This window comes from Lissotriton helveticus, chromosome 10 (assembly GCF_964261635.1).
Source record: "Lissotriton helveticus chromosome 10, aLisHel1.1, whole genome shotgun sequence".
In the NCBI taxonomy this organism is placed as follows: Eukaryota; Metazoa; Chordata; class Amphibia; order Caudata; family Salamandridae; genus Lissotriton; species Lissotriton helveticus.
In genome coordinates this window covers 486,400,849-486,423,015 of record NC_136071.1, presented here as the reverse complement: position 1 = coordinate 486,423,015, position 22,167 = coordinate 486,400,849, and positions in this window count along the sequence as shown.

Below are 22,167 nucleotides of genomic sequence, written 5' to 3'. Positions count from 1 at the left end.
TCATATCTGCGAGCAAATGAAAAAACTTGGCCATTTAAGTAATCCACCCGGACTCTCTCAAATTTAAAAGCCTTTCTTTTCTTTATAATCTCTTCTTCTTTACTTAATCGATTCATCATGTCTGTCCTCATTTTTGTTATTTGATCTGTGATTTCTATTTTAGAAATTTCTAGTTCCAGGATATCAATTTCCTTTTGCAGCTTGATACGGTCGCTATCAGCATATTTCACCAGAATGTGCAATAGTTTGCTTGAGGATTCAAGGTTCACCTCTGCCCACTCTGTCAATATAGCGGGATCCGGATCTTCATAACTGGGCGCGATGGTACTCCTTAATCCCCTCGGGACACGCCCAACTTCTAGATAACGAGATAAGGACCGGTGTTCCCACCACTTAGATTGTTCTGCGCGCATATAGCGCTCTAGTTTTTTGAATAAATCTCTTGTGGTGTTATTGCCGATGTCCTGGTTTACAGGTGTGGTGCTCGATGGTCCCCCGACTGGGGAATCCAAAAACATGGAATCCGCTGCCTTAGATCGGCTACGCAGTCTGTCGGCGGACATATTGCGATGCGCTATTAAATTCGGCAAGTATAATAATTATGCACTTAGAAAACGGCTATCGGGACTATTTGAGTTGAAGGTCCTGCCCGATGCCGCGCACACTCCCTACTGCAGATTCTGTGCGCCTACCTGGGTTCGATACACAGATCTCTCCTCCGGGACACCGAAACGGAAATCTCTGGTTGCTATCCCACGTGGGCCAATCAACGGTTTTGCAGGGGCTTACTGCGGCTTTCTCCTCGCCGGAGATTGTAAACGTTCTGAACCCGGAACAAGCCCTGGAACAGCTGCTTTCTGCTGCGTTGCCCTAAGAGGGGAGGGATTCCACTCGTACCTTGAAAGCCTTGGGTACCAAAGTATTTTGGAAAATCGCCACGCTGCAGACTGCTACTGCATAAATCCAAAATGACGAGGAGTGAACCCAATAGTTGCTGGTGCAAACAAGTGAATTTATTTCATGATTGCCAGCGCTGCCGCCATGACGCGTTTCGCCTCCAAGGAGGCTTGACCACATTACAAACTGCTAGCCTTCAAGCAGACTATTTAAAGTGACAGTGCAGAATAATTAACAATGGACATAGTTAAAATACTGTGCAAGAATCGCGATGGTCGAAACAATGCATAAAACATTACTAAAATATGCTGAAGTTCGTTAAAACCACCTGTACAATAATAAACTTAAATAAGAAAGTTTAAAATATATAGTACATCGGTAATTCTAGATGGTAGCATACTGCTAAAATTTCCTAAGTACTCATGGCGGATAATTCACCTATGAAAGGAAATTCAAAGAATACTTTTTATAACAATATGCTTTACATATTCCGATAGATAATTCATATTACCTCCAATCCTTTAGCAAGCCAGTTGTAACCCTCATTTGCCATGAAAGAGAGCGTGCTTCTTCACATTAGTAACAATAGATCTTGTTTTTCCCATATGCATAGTTACTGAACACTATATATATATATATATATATTCATTTTCTGATTTGAGCTCAATTGCGGAGAGCGACTCTGACCCTGAGCAAAATAGAAGCAGTGGCAGGCTGGGGTTTACAAGGTACTCCCTGGTGCAGGAGGTAGAGTGTATGTGCCAAGACCGACGGGATACCTTACGCCCAAGGAATCAAAAACAAACCAGCGGAAAAGAAGAAACCAAAAATGCTGGGAGTGTAGAAAAGCAGCAGCCCGCAGTAAACCCAAAAAGAAAGAATTACAACAACAGACGGTGGAACAAACAATGAAAGACAACAACACTGACATTGGTTTAATTGTTATCAACCTCACCACCACTGAATTAAGCATGAAGGAAACACGAATCCTGTCCTTGGGACTCACATATAGTCCACCCAGTAATTTCAACTATGTGAGTACGAGGATTGATCTTTAGAAATTTGCACATAAATTGAAACTCAAAAAGACATTCATGGGCAAGAAAAGTGGAATTATACCAGGAGCCACATCTGACAAGACTCAAGGGTTGACAGTGGACGATCTGGGCACCCTTCTAGACCTACAACAGCTGGGCAAAGAATCAGGAATTGTGCAAAGTCCCACTTTATACAATGTTCCTGGCAGGACTAACTTTAAACCTAAGTCCACATATATGCCCCTTACGACGCAGGATAACATTGACATATTTCAGGAACTAACAATCGCTGAAATAAAGAAACTCCATATCAAAACCTTGGGGGACAGAAACAAATATGCAGGATTCAACAACAGCTACTCCCAGCTAGTGAGTAAATTACAGAGCAACGACAATATCATCGTGCGTCAAGCTGATAAAGGAGGAAATGTTGTCCTATGGCCCGCACTTTGTATATGGAAGAAGCATATGCACAACTTAATGACCATCAATGCTATAAACAATGCGACCTTGCCAGAATCAAATCAACTCAACTTGAATTCTATACACTTCTTATGGCTTGGCGGAGTGCAGGTCTAATCAGTCTTGATGAGTTTAAATTTATGAAAAATGACTTTCCTGTGACCCCAGTAATTTATTTCATCCCTAAGGTCCATAAGGATATAAAGAAACCTCCAGGGAGACCAATTATTTCAACAAGGAAGGGCTTACTGGAGAACACCGCAATCTATATTGATGCCTTTTTGCAGGAACATGTTAAATCATTACCCTCATGTATTCAAGACACCAGTGACTTTTTGAGAAAGATATCTGATCTTACATGGGAGGAGGATTATTGGTTCATCACCTTAGACGTTCCATCCCAATACACTAGCATCCACCATGTGGATGGTTTCAGAGCTGTAAATCATTATCTGGGACGGCGGCGTATTGAGATGGCTGAGCACAACAAAATGCTGATCTCCCTGATATCTTTCTGTCTGAACAATAACCTGTTTATGTTTTTGAATCAATATTTCCAACAGGTGAGGGGTGTTGCCATGGGGGCCTGCTTCTCTCCCAGCTATGCCTGTTTGCACATGGGTTGCTGGGAGGAGCAGGTCTTTTATGGCATCCACCATGATGTGGTCATCAAACATGTTGTACACTGGTATCGATTCATTGACGATATCTTTTTAATTTGGCGTGGTACTGAACTAGAGGCAATTGATTTTATATCTAAATTGAATGCAAACACACTCAACCTCACATTTACATCCAACATTAGTCAAGAGCAGGCATTTTTCTCTTGATGCTGAGATCTATGTCAAAGACAAAAAAGTTGAGACAAGACTCCACAGGAAAATCACAGCTGGCAATACGCTTTTACACGCCACCAGTCACCACCTGGGGCACCTGATACGCAGCATCCCCTATGGGGAAATGCTGCATATAAAACATGTGTACAGCTCTGACACTGAATGCCTTCTGGCCCAATCTGCCAGTAAAGATAGATTCCTGACTCGAGGCTACAAAGCTACAGTAATTGATTCAACTATTACTAGAGCCAATAATGTTCCCAGGAATGACACACTGTTGATCAAAAAATCCCAAGTATCCAATGTTCCAGCTTCTCAACCGGTCAGACTGATTACAACTTTTAGTCGGTAACACCAGTCACTTTGCAAAATATTGAATAAAAACTGGAGTCTGGTGTGTAATGATCCGGTGATTGGCCACCTCATGCCAGGCAAGCCTGATGTCGCATTTAGAAAAGCGCGTTCCCTTAGCAATGCATTGGTTAAATCAAGCCCAGAACTACGCACCAATACAACTTGGCTAAATAACATCAAGGGCTTTAAGAAATGCGCAACCTGTAAGGCTTGCAAACATGGGGTTAACAGGACTCAGTACACAACTCCATTTAGTGATGTACCATGCCACATCTCCAAACAGTTGACATGTCGCAGTGAATTTGCAGTCTATGTGCTGGAGTGTCCGTGTGGCCTGCAATATGTTGGTAGTACCAAGTTGCAGGTTCACAAACGGATACTCCAGCACATTCGGGCAATCAACACCAGCGACCAGACATATCCAGTTGCACGTCACTTTAAGGACTGTCACGATAATAGGAGTGAGTCTTTGAGGTACTTTGTGGTGGATCAAGATGCCCCCCTACGTAGAGGAGGCAATCGCGAGTCCATACTACGTGCATTAGAAACTAGGTACATTATAAGTTTAGACACTTAGGGGTCCATTACCATGTCGGGTGGATTGCCACCGCCATGGTGGCGGTGGCGATCCGCCCGACATAAATGCCCGCCCGCCACCCTTTCCCCCCGCCACATTACAATGACGGGGGGACCGCAGCAGAGGAAAACACCGCCCGCCACTTTTCCGCCCCGGTCGCCTTGCTGCCGGGGCGGAAAAGAGTTCATATGGTGGCGGTGTCTATGAGACACCGCCAGCCATATTTGGATGGGCGTCTGCCGTTGCTTTTCCGTGGCGGCAATGCCGTCATGGAAAGGCAGGCGGACTTCACTCTGGATGGAGAGTACGGGGGTGCACACGGGGGGTACCTGTGGTACCCCTCTGCATTAGCATAATCAAAGCATCAGGCACCGCGCGGTGCCTGCTGCTTTGATTATGCAAATGCTGAAATGCTTTTTTAGCATTGTGGCGGGCGGTGCAGAGAGCACCGCCCGCCACAATGCTAAAAATACAGGATGTGCCCGCCACTGTGGCGGGCACATCCTAATCCTCCCCACGGGACCCCCGCCCTTATGGCAGGCGATCTCGATTACCACGAGGATGGCGGGCAGGCAAAGTCCGCCCGCCATCCTAATGACCCCCTAAGACTCCACATGGGTTGAACTCAAGTGAGGATTGCTTTACCTGCCTCTAGCATCCCTTTATTGTATGAACTACGGGTGTTCTCTGTCTGATGCAGTTTCAATTTTATTCCATCTTTTTATAATATGTTACTTAAATATTTATATACATATTGAACTGCCCCTCCCTCCATGCATTTATCAGTATCCAATGAGTATACTGCTTGAACCTGACATTTTATGACACAATTTTTATTCTAAGATCTTTTTATCTGTTCTTTTTTTTCTATGTTCACTTGCACTGAGCACATTATATCCTGTCATACGTTTAAACATTGAATGGAGGCAAAACTTTGGCATTTTTTGGCAAGGTGGGAACTTAACTATTTTTATTGCACTTTACACTATGTAGTCAACAGCTCATGGCACCCCACTGCTATTACATTGAGGAACATATAACTGATAAGGATTTTATTCAATGGTCGGTTTATGTATTGTTTTAGCAGATGTTTTATCATGGAATCCAAACAATTTTATTTAAATCATTGTTATGTATTTTCCTATGATGTTGGTAATTGTATTTGCATATGTATTTATATATTTATATATATTTATATATTTATAACTTGCTGCATTTATGCTGATATTTATTAATTAATTTATTTAAATTATTACCTAATCCTCACTGGTGCCAGGCACTAGCCAACAATGTGTAAAAGATTGCAACATACCACTTTGTGAGCCACTATGGTAGTATTTTTTCCATATCCATTCAATACTATTGCCACCAATCAAAATACCAGGTTTTTAGCACTTGCACTTTAAAAACTAGCCTTCCTGTTCTCCAGGGGTCATGTGATCAAGGCCTCCGTTGAGGCTGAAATGCGTCATGCTGGCTGTTGTTGCTGTATTCACTTGAAATAAAAAAAACACCTGCACTCCTGGGTCTGCTGTTCGTTTTTCTCTTGGGAACGATCCTTCAAGCATATATATATATATACATGACACACCAAAGTCGGGCTGTCCCAAGCCACAGGTTCGGCGGGCACACGGCTGGGGTAGCCACCCCCTCTATATTCCACACGCTGTCACCTTGAGGAAAACTCACTTGGTTCGCGTCGAGTTTTACAACAAAGGAGCCGTGGCCACAGTTTTCTGTGTGCAAAGAAGTTTATTCAGGCACGATGTCCAACGCGTTTCGGAGTTGTAGTCACTCCTTCATCACGGGCAATAAACATTGTTAAAGTGCTGGTAAATAAAGTTAAAGTCACATGGTCATGAAAATGAAAAACAGACTCCCTCTATACATTTGACTGTGTTTTGTCTTTTCGGTAATGAAATATATACCTCAAATTTAATTTAGTGCATGCTAATAATGCTGTTCACGATAGATCCTGTTTTTAGATCAAAAAGGCATACAAGGGAATTGTCTATTTCACGTAAAACTAGACCCGAATCAATCACGTGATACGAAGCACTGCGTGCTGCATATTAAACTACTGCTTAATTAGTTATAAAATGCTAATATCAATGTGTGAACATGATACTGGAACCGTGTTTTTGAAGAAAAACAATTTACAATGAAAAGCATATTAAACGTATATATGCTGGCGCGAACTCGCGCTGCCGGTATGCATGAAAGTTAAAAGACAATGACAATCATACTGAGCTATGTGTTTGTCGTGTATGTACCGGCAACAAAATTGATGCTATGTTTAGCAATACATGTCCAATATTAATAACCCTTATGCGGATGTGTTGGGTATACGAAATCAATATTGCCCGAGTGGGCTTATGAGACATTCCACCATACTCGTGAATATCATACATATACTTGGTTCCATTACATGTGCAAGCAGTAGTGAGCACGGTAGGTGCAATAGTGCAAACAAATTACGTAGTTGTTTGGTTGGTGTGTTGCCCAAGTGAGCACTGATCAATTGCATTCCAAAAAAGCCAGAATGGCTGGCCAGGTCTAGCATTGAAAAGGATGAGTTCATTATTTTCTCTTTCACAATGAGGGAAATCTTACAATATCTGTAAAAAACCAGAGAACGAAATATGGGTTAAAACCAGACAAGTGACTTAGTGCATGTACAGTGCTAAAAATAACAAGTTTAAAAATGACAATTTCCGGATAATATGGTTAACAGTATAGCAAAACACAACTAGATATACAGATGCGCTGCCAATCCCTCATCCTTATTGAGACCATTAGGTGCCAGGGTATTGAACCGAATAATGAGTTTGGATTCCAAGCATCTTAGTTCAGCAAGCCTGTTTCCCCCTCTGATATTGGGTGGTATGCAGTCGATGACTGCAAATTTGACTAGATTAGGATTGCTTTTATGGAATTCATGAAAATGTCTGGCTACCGGATAGTTTTTATCATTCTTATTGATAGCTCGCAGATGTTCCAGTAGTCTTTTCTTGCCTGAGTGTATAGTACTGCCGATGTAGTACTTTCCACATGGGCATTTTAGTGTGTATACCGCAAACTCAGTATTACAGTTAGTGTGTTTGTCAATGTTGAATGGGGCATCATGGTCATTAAATTTTATGGATTTGAGATTGCAGCTGTATTTACAAGCCTTACACTGATTACAGGTGTAAAATCCTTTCACGCTATCTGATTTTTTATGGCTGTATATCATGTTGTTGCATAATTGATCGCCTAAGGATCTGGGTTTACGGAAAGTGATGGAAGGATGGCTTCCTACATAACCTTCAAGGTCTTCATCGGTTTTAAGTACTTCCCAAAATTTCTTAAGACTTCTTCTAACTTGCCAAGCTTGAGTGTTATACTTGGTAATGAATCTAATAGGAGTTTTGTCCTCAGTCGGTTGTGACGGTTTTTTAGTGGACAAAATCTCTTTACGATCAAGATTATCTGCTTTGTCACTGCAGTCTTTGATAAGTTTAGCATTATAGCCTCTAGCCAAAAAACGCTCTGTCATGGTAAGTTTCTCAGATTCATACTTTTCATTGGTACTGCAGTTCCTGCGTGCACGCAGAAATTCCCCATAAGGGATACTGCGTATAAGACTTCTTGGATGACAACTGTTTGCGTGTAGCAAACTATTGCCTGCGGTGGATTTCCTGTACAGGGAACTGCAGATTTTATTGTTTTTGATCTCAAGTTTGAGATCTAGAAATTCTAGGGAAGATTTGTCGATAATATACGTGAATTTGAGATTTAACTCATTTGAATTAAGGTTGTTAAGAAATGCACGAGCCTCATTTTCTGTGCCCTTCCAAACACAGAAAATGTCGTCTATGTACCTCAACCAGAGGACGGCGTGGTGTTTGTACAGATGACACTGGTACACCACCTGCTCCTCCCACCAGCCGAGGTATAAACCTGCAAAGCTGGGGGCGAAGCAAGTCCCCATCGCCGTCCCCTGGATTTGTTGGTAAATGGTTTTGTCAAAGAGAAAGAAATTGTTGCCTAGACATAGTTGCGTCATGTCAAGCAACATTTCTGTATGAAGAAGTGAGGATAGTGGTCTTTGTCTAAAAAATGTACGGCATGCTTGGAGTCCTAGATCTTGGGAAATGCATGTATACAAACTGCATACATCCAAGCCTATGAGGAGAAAATCATCCTGCCATTTTATTTGTTCAAGGTGTTGAAGGAAATCTGTGGTGTCTTTGACATACGAAGGAATAGCCTGAACAAAGGGTTGTATAAAAAAATCCACGTATTTAGAAGTGTTCTCGAGAGCACTGCCACAAGATGAGACAATCGGTCTCCCTGGTGGTTTCGTGGCGTTTTTATGAAGTTTTGGGAGCAAATATAGCACTGGTAATTTTGGGTGTTTACAATTAAGAAATGCACATTCATCTTTGCTCAGCAAGCCTTTTGATCTCCACTGTATTAATTTACTGGCTACATCTGTCATGGCTTTGTTGTACTCTTGTTTAGAAGAGATACGGTATCTAGTGTGGTCTGTTAACTGGTCAAGTCCTTCTTGTAAATACATTTCCAGGGGCCAAATAACCACATTGCCCCCTTTGTCACTTTGTTTAATGACAAAACTCTTATTAGCCTCCAACTCTTTCAGGGCTATTCTCTGTGTGCGTGTTAAGTTATGTTTGTTATGTTGTCTACATTTGTTAAGTATTTTCAATTCTCCCACCACCCCTCTATATATATATCCAAAGTTGCACCAACAGCGAGTCACTCTCCTAAGGCGGGTGCTGCAGCGCGGTGGTGCACCGCGCCAATATCGAAGCTCCACACTGTGTCCCCTTGTTTCTGCCAAGAAGTAACGCAGCACTCTCGGGATCAAGAAAGCTTAGAACGCCAAACTTTATTCAGGCAAACGCGTTTCGGGAAAGACTCCCTTCGTCAGTGTCATAGGTAATGCATTTCGCGGCACCATTTTTAAAAGCGCGAGAATAAACGTACATTAACACAAACAAGGGACCATGCCTCGTATTTTCATACGGGCGCCATCTTAGAGCATGTTTGTCTAAACATAGTAACACAAATGTACTGTATTATAAAAGGGCATGTAACAAAAATTATTACACATACATCCCAAATATTAATCTCGCCGTGGATCGGCATTTGCAACACTCAAAGGTGTTGCTTTGTGTACCAGTTCGTGAGTATATTTGTTTCAATCAAATTGTGCTATACATTGTGTTGAAGTGAAAAAGTTGCAATAATTCAATCTCGCTTAATAATAAGTATATCCTAGAATTACATTCATACTCGTATATCGAATTGGACAAGTCACCTAAGATTAAGAACCATAGTCCACTTGATTTAAATATACCATAATCCTGCCGTGGATCGGCCATGGCAAATCCATCATTGCCCACATACAGAGTCACTTCAATATTCTCCACTGTGTATTATGCACATATCTTCTTCGCACCCAATGTGATAAAAAATCTCCGAAAACACCACAACATCACCCCCGATTTCATATTTTCAAATGGTACATTATTCAAAAAAAGACAAAATTGTTTTTTTACGAAAAAAACTCAAATCAGCAACAGCGACAGGCAATGGTTACATGTTAGCAAATTGAAGCTATAAAATTCCATCCTAACCCAAATGTGCAGACATTTCTTCTCCAATATTAAAACCTCTTGGGGCCTTAGTTTCTAAGTCAACAATGTAACGTGACTCCAATCTCCTAAGTTTCAGGAGTCGATTGCCCCCCCCTAATGTGTTCTGGCACATGGTCTAGGCAGAAATATTGTAGGAGATCTCTGTTGCTCTGATGTTTTATAGCAAAATGGCGAGCAACAGGATAGGAGAAATCCTTGTTTGCAATCGCCCTCATATGTTCCAAAATTCGTAACTTGACTGGATTGATTGTGCTGCCTACATATCTTATTTTGCACGGGCAACTCAAACAGTACACAGCAAAACTCGTATGGCAAGACATAAACGTATTCAGTTTTTTACCTCCCTTAACTCCTCGAACATCATAGGTCAAGACGCGTTTGCTAAAAGCACACGCCTTGCAGCGCCCACAAGGAAAGAATCCTTTTGCATCTTTCAGTGTTCCCTTCTTTTTAATCACTGGATCTAAGTGGCTGTGAACCAATTGATCCTTTAAGGATCTAGCCTTTTTAAATGTGATCATGGGTGCTCTAGGGATGTCCATACCAATTATGTTGTCTGTTTTTAAAATATGCCAGTGTTTCTTTAGGATCATTTTCAATTTGTAGGAATTAGAGGAATATGGGGTAATGATACGAAACCTTTCACCCTCTTGTTCAGATCTCACCCTCTTCTCAAATAACGTGTTTCTAGGTAAACGGCTAACTCGATTCCGTGTATCCTTGAGGAGGTTAGGTTTATATACTCTCTCAATAAATCTTGCGATACAAGCGTCAGCTGCCTTTTCAAAGTCGCTCTCAAGCGAACAATTGCGGTGAATCCGTAAGAGTTCCCCATAGGGGATACTGTTAATTAATCTCCTTGGGTGACCGCTAGAGGCGTGTAAAACGCTGTTGCCCGCAGTTGGTTTTCTGTAAAGGGAGGTAACTATTCTCTTCTCCCTGACCTCAACCTTCAAATCCAAATAGTTAACCGTTTCCTTGCTGACCTCACCATTAAATCTAAGATTACAATCGTTGATATTTAACAATGCAATATATTCTTTTGCCTCTGACATGGGACCATTCCAGATCAAGAACAGATCGTCTATGTATCTGTACCAGACAATTGCCTTTTCCGTCCAACGTATGTTTTCCATGGCCCAGGCTACCTGCTCCTCCCACCAGCTCACGAAGAGATTCGCATAGCTGGGGGCAAAGCAGGAGCTGCTGCAGCGCGGTGGTGCACCGCGCCAATATCGAAGCTCCACACTGTGTCCCCTTGTTTCTGCCAAGAAGACAGGCAGCACTCTCTGGATCAAGAAAGCTTAGAACTCCAAACTTTATTCAGGCAAACGCGTTTCGGGAAAGACTCCCTTCGTCAGTGTCATAGGTAATGCATTTCGCGGCACTATTTTTAAAAGCGCGAGAATAAACGTACATTAACACAAACAAGGGACCATGCCTCGTATTTTCATACGGGCGCCATCTTAGAGCATGTTTGTCTAAACATAGTAACACAAATGTACTGTATTATAAAAGGGCATGTAACAAAAATTATTACATTAATACATTACACATACATTACACATACATCCCAATAATATTTGGAGCTTCGATATTGGCGCGGTGCACCACCGCGCTGCAGCACCCGCCTTAGGAGAGTGACTCGCTGTTGGTGCAACTTTGGAGCAATATAGATCAGAGAGATCACAGCATAACCAACGGAATAAAGAATGGATAGCAGCACCGCCCGAGTGACGTGGTAAGTCTGCAGCCATTTCTTCTTATTATCGTCTCCGTTGAATTTCTTTCATCAACACAACTGGCATATGGTAAGGCGAGGGACACATAAGCAAACAAACGAAACGAAGTGACACACCGGGATCGAGGTGTCACTTTACAAATAAGAAACATTGCCAAACTATGTTTAATATAACGGAACGTAGAGATGCAGCGGGAGGAATGTTTAAGAATAAAAACCCCGACATCACCAAACCGCCTGAGAGAACTGCTAAAGAGACTGGCAATACATTGCATGCGTAATATATGAGGCTCAAAAAACTCTATGAAAGGGAATTGCGCAAATGGTGGGAAGGTACCTCTCTTCAGGGGTATGTAGAGGTCGAAAGAGTCCCCAGAGGTTTACGCATTTTAACCATCCCAGCCTATGAAAATCCAGATCCTTTCCTTTTAGAGGCTTGGGCTGCACACATAGCCCTATCTGTAAAGGTATGCTGGAGATACTGGTGCAATTCGCATGGAGTGATCATGACAAAACCATGAAAGAGATAGAAGTTTTGGAGGAAGAATTGTCCAAAAACGATGACAAGAAACAACAGGAGCAGTTAAGAGTCGAAATGAAGAAAAGACTCACAAAATATGAACTAAAGATCAGAACACGAAAGCAGGAAAAGTTCGAAAGAGACGAACGAGACTATGCCATGGGGAGGGTTTTAACCTTCGCAAAAAAATACGATCAAACACGGAAAGACATGGCTAGAAGAGCTCAGACTCCTATGGCCGCTACGAAACCAACAGCAGAGACCTCAGAATCAAGCTTCACCGAGGATGAAGAATAGCATGACGAGGTCACTGGACCATCCAACACAATGACCAAAACTCCTTTTCACCAGGAATTCAACCTTATAAGACAAAACTGGTTGAGGGGCGGAAAGAACAAGCCGCCCGAACAAGGAGACGAACAAGGAGAGGTGGTTGGAAGAGGAAGAGTAAAAACAAACTTAACCTCCAGGGTCACCAGGAGCAAGAGGGGAGGCAGGTGGTAGACAGGCAATATCTACTTTCTATAGTGAACCTCTCCACAAGAGTGTTAACATCGAGTGAAGAATCCGTCTTAAGATTGGGCCTTACCTTCTGTCCAAATAACACCATGGAATACACACAAACAAGGATTGATTTGTTTAAGTTCATTCGTAGAATTAAGCTGCATAAATATTATAAGATCAAACCAACAACCAAAGAAACAAGGTTATTAAGAATGAACGCAAAGGAAACAGATCTCCTAAACATCAACGATTTAACTGCTTGCGAACTTTTGGAGGATCTCCGACAAGAAAATACCACATCAACACCTATGGCGGTGAATACTCTGAGTCAAAGATTGATGAGATTGGACATACCAGAGGACTCACCGAGTAGTGGTTTAAAACTAGCGTCTAAATTCGTTCCTACAGGAGCGACAGATGCCATTGACACATTTTCAGAGACTGTCATCAGGGATCTGATGACTTTAAGAGATGAACAATCGAAAAAAGGGACATTTAATCTCACTAAAGAACAACGAGAGGCAGTAAGAACTTTGGCTGAGGATATGTCAATTATTTGCAAGCCTTCGGACAAGGGAGGCAACATTGTCATCTTATCCCGGGACCAATACATAGCGGAGGCTATGCATCAGTTGAGTGAGATAAACTGTTACGAGCCCTGTACAAGAAAGACTTACTTAGAAAGTCAATCGAATTTACATCATCTACTGAAAAAGTGGCAAGACAAACAAATGTTGGACTTGGAGGAGTACCTCTTTTTGAAAACAATGTATCCTATTCTTCCCACATTCTATCACTTACCAAAAGTGCACAAAAATCGAGACAATCCCCCCGGAAGACCAATTATTTCCTCGATTGGTGGTTTGACTGAGAACCTATCTAAATTTTTGGATCATTATTTGTTTAAATTTGTACTTTCTCTCAAATCTTATGTTAGAGATACTTCTGACTTCATTGAGAAAATTGAACACGGTGAATGGGACTCTGCATATTGTGTTATAACCTTAGACATAACAAGCCTCTACACATGTATTGACCACTCACAGGGCATTGGGGCGGTAGAGTACTTTCTAAAGAAACGTACATTAAATCTGGCACTGCATTATCAAATGCTGTTAGAACTGTTGGAATTCTGCTTACGAAACAACATTTTCTTGTTTCAGGATGACATCTACAGACAAGTATCTGGTACGGCAATGGGCTCCTGCTTCGCCCCCAGCTACGCGAATCTCTTCGTGGGCTGGTGGGAGGAGCAGGTAGCCTTGGCCATGGAAAACATACGTTGGACGGAAAAGGCAATTGTCTGGTACAGATACATAGACGATCTGTTCTTGATCTGGAATGGTCCCATGTCAGAGGCAAAAGAATATATTGCATTGTTAAATATCAACGATTGTAATCTTAGATTTAGTGGTGAGGTCAGCAAGGAAACGGTTAACTATTTGGATTTGAAGGTTGAGGTCAGGGAGAAGAGAATAGTTACCTCCCTTTACAGAAAACCAACTGCGGCAACAGCGTTTTACACGCCTCTAGCGGTCACCCAAGGAGATTAATTAACAGTATCCCCTATGGGGAACTCCTACGGATTCGCCGCAATTGTTCGCTTGAGAGCGACTTTGAAAAGGCAGCTGACGCTTGTATCGCAAGATTTATTGAGAGAGGATATAAACCTAACCTCCTCAAGGATACACGGAATCGAGTTAGCCGTTTACCTAGAAACACGTTATTTGAGAAGAGGGTGAGATCTGAACAAGAGGGTGGAAGGTTTCGTATCATTACCCCATATTCCTCTAATTCCTACAAATTGAAAATGATCCTAAAGAAACACTGGCATATTTTAAAAACAGACAACATAATTGGTATGGACATCCCTAGAGCACCCATGATCACATTTAAAAAGGCTAGATCCTTAAAGGATCAATTGGTTCACAGCCACTTAGATCCAGTGATTAAAAAGAAGGGAACACTGAAAGATGCAAAAGGATTCTTTCCTTGTGGGCGCTGCAAGGCGTGTGCTTTTAGCAAACGCGTCTTGACCTATGATGTTCGAGGAGTTAAGGGAGGTAAAAAACTGAATACGTTTATGTCTTGCCATACGAGTTTTGCTGTGTACTGTTTGAGTTGCCCGTGCAAAATAAGATATGTAGGCAGCACACTCAATCCAGTCAAGCTACGAATTTTGGAACATATGAGGGCGATTGCAAACAAGGATTTCTCCTATCCTGTTGCTCGCCATTTTGCTATAAAACATCAGAGCAACAGAGATCTGCTACAATATTTTTGCCTAGACCATGTGCCAGAACACATTAGGGGGGGCAATCGACTCCTGAAACTTAGGGGATCTGAGTCACGTTACATTGTTGACTTAGAAACTAAGGCCCCGAGAGGTTTTAATATTGGAGAAGAAATGTCTGCACATTTGAGTTAGGATGGAATTTTATAGCTTCAATTTGCTAACATGTAACCATTGCCTGTCGCTGTTGCTGATTTGAGTTTTTTTCGTAAAAAACAATTTTGTCTTTTTTTGAATAATGTACCATTTGAAAATATGAAATCGGGGGTGATGTTGTGGTGTTTTCGGAGATTTTTTATCACATTGGGCGCGAAGAAGATATGTGCATAATACATAGTAGAGAATATTGAAGTGACTCTGTATGTGGGCAATGATGGATTTGCCATGGCCGATCCACGGCAGGATTATGGTTTATTTAAATCAAGTGGACTATGGTTCTTAATCTTAGGTGACTTGTCCAATTCGATATACGAGTATGAATGTAATTCTAGGATATACTTATTATTAAGCGAGATTGAATTATTGCAACTTTTTCATTTCAACACAATGTATAGCACAATTTGATTGAAACAAATATACTCACGAACTGGGACACAAAGCAACACCTTTGAGTGTTGCAAATGCCGATCCACGGCGAGATTAATATTTGGGATGTATGTGTAATAATTTTTGTTACATGCCCTTTTATAATACAGTACATTTGTGTTACTATGTTTAGACAAACATGCTCTAAGATGGCGCCCGTATGAAAATACGAGGCATGGTCCCTTGTTTGTGTTAATGTACGTTTATTCTCGCGCTTTTAAAAATGGTGCCGCGAAATGCATTACCTATGACACTGACGAAGGGAGTCTTTCCCGAAACGCGTTTGCCTGAATAAAGTTTAGCGTTCTAAGCTTTCTTGATCCCGAGAGTGCTGCGTGTCTTTTTGGCAGAAACAAGGGGACACAGTGTGGAGCTTCGATATATATATATATATATATCAAACACGAACTGTCCCGTCGCAGAGGGAGCGCTTCATAAGTTGGTGCCGGAATCGAGACCAGGACAGGGTCTCGTATTTGATCAGACCTAGGCGATCACAGTGTGCTAAATAAATCCAATTGTTTCTACTAAGCGGAGTGCCGGATTCTTTACTATTGTGATCTGATATATATATATATATATATATATATATATATATATATATATATATATATATATATATATATATATATATATATATATATATATATATACATAAATATATATATATATATGGGCTTGTATGTTTTTGATATTTGGATTGCAAATCATTTCTTTTTTTGGTTTTGGTTTACAAAGCTTGCTTTACCTTACTATGTTTTGATAGATGATAGATGACGTGGATCTGGATGAAAAGCACCAAAGTGCAATAAGTCAAGCTAGTAGCATCTGGCTTCAAACTGTGGCGTGTGAATTTTGAAAAATGTTCACACTATGGGGTCCATTAGGATGTCGGTGGTGGTGGCGGGGCGGAAAAACAGCTTTTTCCGCCCGCGAGCAGCGGGACTCATGTCCGCCACATTAGGATAGGTAAACATAGGTCATTTCCCGTCCGTCTCGGAGCGACGCGCACCGCATCAAAGTGCGCCAGCCACCGCGGCGGTGGGAGGCAATTGAGACTCACCGCCGTGCAGAATGACGTCCGCCCCGCTCGACAAATTAGGATGGCCCAAACAAGCTCACGCACCGCAGCGGATACACCGCCCAGCCTGAGCAGGCGGAAACTAGACAGAGGAGCAAGATAGGCGAGACCCGGTCCTGACCGCCTTGAACCCAGCCCTCCATATGCATCCGGTGATGTTCCTCCTACAACACTATCGTCAGATGGGCCGCGGCGGACGCAGCCGCAGGTACGCAAATACACAAATGCAACACACAACACACAGGCTGACACAGGGTCCAATCACCACACAGACACCTTGCTGGGGGACACAACACATCCATACGGGCACCCACACATCACCCACCTCACAACAAGGCACCCCTCAGCATCCTGGACACACAGCGACCGCCAACTAGCAGCAACGTCCCGGTCCTGGTCACGTCCCCGCCACGGTCAACACATGCGCACTATGCAGAAGGCAGGGCCACTCCAAGGCATGGGCATGCCACAAACACCACAGGGACACAAAGCCCCCAACCACACAGCAACACACCCCACCAACCCACAGGCCAGGTGCCCATCCCGTGCACCCCCATGCACACCAACAAGCACTGCAACAACAAGCACAATACACACCCTGCACCACACAACACACAACCAGGGAGACAGCCACTGCAGGAGTGGCTGACAAGGAACACACAACACCACTGCCACACACACTCTACGCTCACAATATTTGCCAACACACACACACACAAAAACACACAAAAACACACACCCTGGGTGTAACCACAAACACCACACACAAACTGTGATGCCTCAACTGATGCCTGCACAAGAACAACACACAAACAATACAGGAACCAATACTGAACTCAAACACAAACACACATACCCTGTCATCCAAACTGGGGAAAATCAATGGGAGCACAGACACAGCAGGAGTACACAACAACATCACCCAGGAAATAAACACACACACCATAACAGGAAACACACAAGAAGTGCATCTGGACCAACACACACAGCCACATCAAACCCATCACAGATGCACATGAAACCTCAATCAACACACACCACAAGACAACAGGGGATGTATATCAGGCAATGCCAAAGCCACATACACACAGCACACAGCACCGCCTGCACGACAAGCATTGTCTGCATAACAGGCATGATTGACACAACCGCATCACACACCACAAATCAGCACTGCACAGATACAACACCACACCCAGGAACTGAAGCTATACCACACCCTACATAAACACATCTAACACAACAACTACACATGCACCACTCTGGGATACAAGACCAAAGCCACCTCCACCACAGCACTGGCCAGCACATGACCACTACAGAATGACCATTAGCACAAGGACAGCACACATAAACCTTTGGGGCAATGTCCAGAGTGGAACAACACATATGGCCCAAGAACTGCACCACAAAGCACAAGCCCACATATGAAGTGATGGGGAGGCACACACACATGGAAACCAAGGGGAAAGCTGACATCTAAGTTAAACAGCCTGCATGTCAGTAGTAGACATGTAAGGGGTATACCACACACAAATAGAGGGACGGAACACCCACAATGGCCAAGCACAAGTGGCACACATAGGGGATGGCCTAAAACCACTCACACCATGCCATACAGGAGTTGAAAAACCAACATATGCCTGCAATGCATGACAAACACAAACAAAATGCCAGTGTGGAGCAGCAGGGCCACACAGTTCACACAAGAACACCCAAGACACATTGAGGACCAATCAAACACAACACTGACGTGCAACTCACACACTTTGCACACTCCAAAGTGAAAACACAACAAGGAGGAGCCTCACACAACACCATGGATACACCTACACACAGCACAGTGCACTACAAACAGCTCACACAAGGGCATACAATCCTCTACCCAGGGCAAGACAAAACAAACAACAGGCCTACAACTCCTGGGTGACACATGTGTGTCTCACACAATAGAGGGGCACACACAGATCCACTACAAACTGACACCCTTCACACTGCACACCTCTGCTACACCCAAAACCACGCATCTCATGTAGGCCATGGCACCAGGACCAAGGCCCAACACAAGATGACCATACACAGACAAGGCACACAGAAAGCAATCCACACACATACTACATTACATATCCCAGCCAGCTTCGAAACATCTGCACAGCATCACACCCTGTGCTGCAGTGTCCCCCAACCACACATGTGAACAGTGTAGGCAACAACAGCAAATCACTAACAAGATTACTGCATGCCAGGTAAAATAGCAATCACAGATCACACAATTTGCAGGCTCAGAATGGACTTAAGACCCTGTCACCCCTGCCCAAAATTATGATGGCTGCAAAGGGCCTTGCAATGTTGAAGTGATACATGGAGCATGGTGCACAGGCAATCAAATGCAAACCCAAACAGAACTTTAATCAGCAAGGACACCAACAAAATACACACCAGAAGTAACTGTATTTATTCACATATTGCACAGATGCAGCGGAACAACAATAGTAGACAACAGCAAGGCTCAAAATGATGCAAATATGCTATATACCATGCACAGGTGAAACACAAACAGGAAGGCCAGTGTCCAAGGCAGGGGAGAGGGCAGCACAGCAGAGCAACAGGGCCAGTGTCCAAGGCAGGGGAGAGGCCAGCACAGCAGAGCAACAGGCCCAGTGTCCATGGCAGGGGAGAGGCCAGCACAGCAGAGCAACAGGCCCAGTGTCCATGGCAGGGGAGAGGCCAGCACAGCAGAGCAACAGGGCCAGTGTCCAAGGCACAGGTGAGAGCACGACACAGCAGAGCAACAGGGCCAGTGTCCAAGGCACGGGTGAGAGCACGACACAGCAGAGCAACAGGGCCAGTTTAAGGCAGGGGAGAGGCCAGCACAGCAGAGCAACAGGCCCAGTGGACTTGGACCTGGCTGTGTGTTGGTGACAGCAGGCCCCCTTACCTGGAGTGACAGAGCCCCAGGTGCTGTGGAGCTAACAGTGGCCTGGCAAGCTTGAGGGCTGTGTAGACCAGGTGGCATAGTGGCACGTGGAGGTGGAGTAATGCAGACTTCTGACACCATGTGGGTGGGAGGGGTTGCAGGGGTGCCCTTCCACTTTTTGGGAATATGAATTGGCTTCCCTGTCTTGGGGTTGATGGGAAGTGTTGATGACCCAACAGGCACACACACCAACTGTCTCACAACAGGTGCAGACACTGGCACTACCTCTGGTGAGGTGCTGGATCCTGCGGAACGCTTGGTCTGGCTCCGCCTCAGGTCCTCCTTCTCCTCTTTTTGTGGTGTACCCCCTACAGTGCCCTGCTTTGCCTTTTTCACTGGGGTGGTGTCTACAGTGCCCTGCTTTGCCTTTTTCACAGGGGTGGTGTCTAAAGTGCCCTGCTTTGCATTTGTGCCAGGAGTGGTGTCTACAGTGCCCTGCTTTGCCTTTGTGCCAGGAGTGGTGTCGACAGTGCCCTGCTTTGCCTTTTTCACAGGGGTGGTGTCTACAGTGCCCTGCTTTGCCTTTGTGCCAGGAGTGGTGTCTACAGTGCCCTGCTTTGCCTTTGTGCCAGCGGTGGTGTCTACAATGCCCTGCTTTGCCTTTTTCACAGGGGTGGTCTCCACAGTGCCCTGCTTTGCCTTTGTGCCAGAGGTGGTGTCTACAGTGCCCTCCTCCACCTGCTTCAATGGACTCGGAATTGGGGTAGAAGTGGTGGGTGAATGTGTCCCTGTTCTCTTCCTAGGTGTACCCCTGATATGCAACACCTCCTCAGTGGACACATACACTGCATGGGTAGGTCTGTGTGAAGTTGCAGTGACAGGAGAGTCTTCTGCTGGTGATGCCTCTGCGGCATGTGAGCCTGATGTCAGCCTCATTGATCGCCTGGCCTTGGTCTTCCCTGACTGGCTCTTGTCTGTGCATTGTGGGGTGGCCCTGCTCTTCAGTGGGGATGGTGTCTGTGGGCGGGAGTGCCTGGGTTGTGTCTGTTGTGTGCTCATTGTGCTGTATCTTTTTGGTGACGCAGGTGACCTGTTGTCACTGTCACCTGATGTGGCCACTGACTGGGGGGTGGACAAAGGCACCTGAGCTGCAATGGGAGCATGTGCCAGTTGAATGGCTGATGTCACTGTGGATGACAATGCCTGGACTGTACGGTGTAGCCCACCCACGTCAGAAGGTATGCCCTCCATGTATGCAACAACCTGGCCTAATTTCTTGTCATGGTCACTGAAGGCATTGAGCAGGGTGGTCTGGCCCACACAGAGCTGGCGCAGGAGCTCTACACACTCTGCACTGAGGTCAGCAGGGGGGACAGGTGCAGGGGCAGCGGTGCCAGGTGTGAATGTCACACGTCCCCTCTTAGTGACACGGATACGGGCAGCTCCTGAGGAAGTGGATGGGAGGGTGGGACATGGGCGCTGGGTTGTAGATGATGATGCTGCCACCATCCCAACGCTGAATGACCATGTGGAGCCCAACACATCTGGCAATGGGAAAGTACAGCAGGGAGTATCTTCTCAGTAAGGCCAGGGTGGCACAATACCCGATACAAGCACACATCACAGCAGCCACTCACATGACACAGCAAAGCACAGCAACACACGCACATCACATGGCTCACCGCTGCCACAGGCCCTGTACACATGCATCCATCTACAAAAGTCACGATCCCCAGATACTCACCAGCCCTGTCCTGCTCGCCATGCTCCTTCAGACGTGCATCCAGGTATGGATGAGTCACTGCCAAGATGCGGCCCATCACTGGAGTCATGCTGCGCCGTGCCAAACGCCCTGTGCGTGGTAGCAACCCCAATGTCATCTCAGCCACGGTATTTGCAGGCCGACTGATGTCATCCCACCTCTTGTGGCAGTGTGTGCGTCGGCGGTTGGATACCCCCAGGGCTCGCACCTTTGCCGCAATGGCCCTCCACACAGCCTTACGCTGGTTCACCTTAAGCTGCAGGTATGAGAGAAAAGAAGGTTAAATGACCAGTGCCTGCCATTGTCACGTAGCAACATCTATCAGTACAGTAGCAAGACCCAGACTCAGGACCTATTATAACCTCCCTCTCTCCAAAACTGGGGGACCCCTCACAAGGGCAGTGTGCATGGCCCACACAGATGTGATTGCATGCACACATTGGGGTGTATAGGGTCCAGGATAATCTCAAAAATGCCAGATGCATCTACATTTTATGCATCGACTGAAGTGTGTAAGTCTGCTATTACACAGGGCACAGATGTGGCATAGCTATTGATCATTGTGAAGGAAGTGGTGCAATGAACATGTGAGTCTGGTGGTGTTTATCGTTTGTGTGGGCATCCACTGCTCTGACTCCCTGGGTCACACTGAGTCACACAACAGGGGCACACAGAAATACTCACACAATCAAGTAATGTCCTGGCACCAACATGGCAAACATTTGTTGGCTCTGTATGGCTGACAATGTAACACTCCCCACTCACACATACAGGTACAGGCATGGAAAAGACTGACATTGTGACACACACACTCCCTCGCCCTGGAGACAGCTTGTCTGTCAGCGTTTGACACAACCCCACACCCTCAGGCATATACTGCAGCAGCACAACTACACGTCTGACACCCCCCTGCCTGACAGCTACCTTCATGGTGA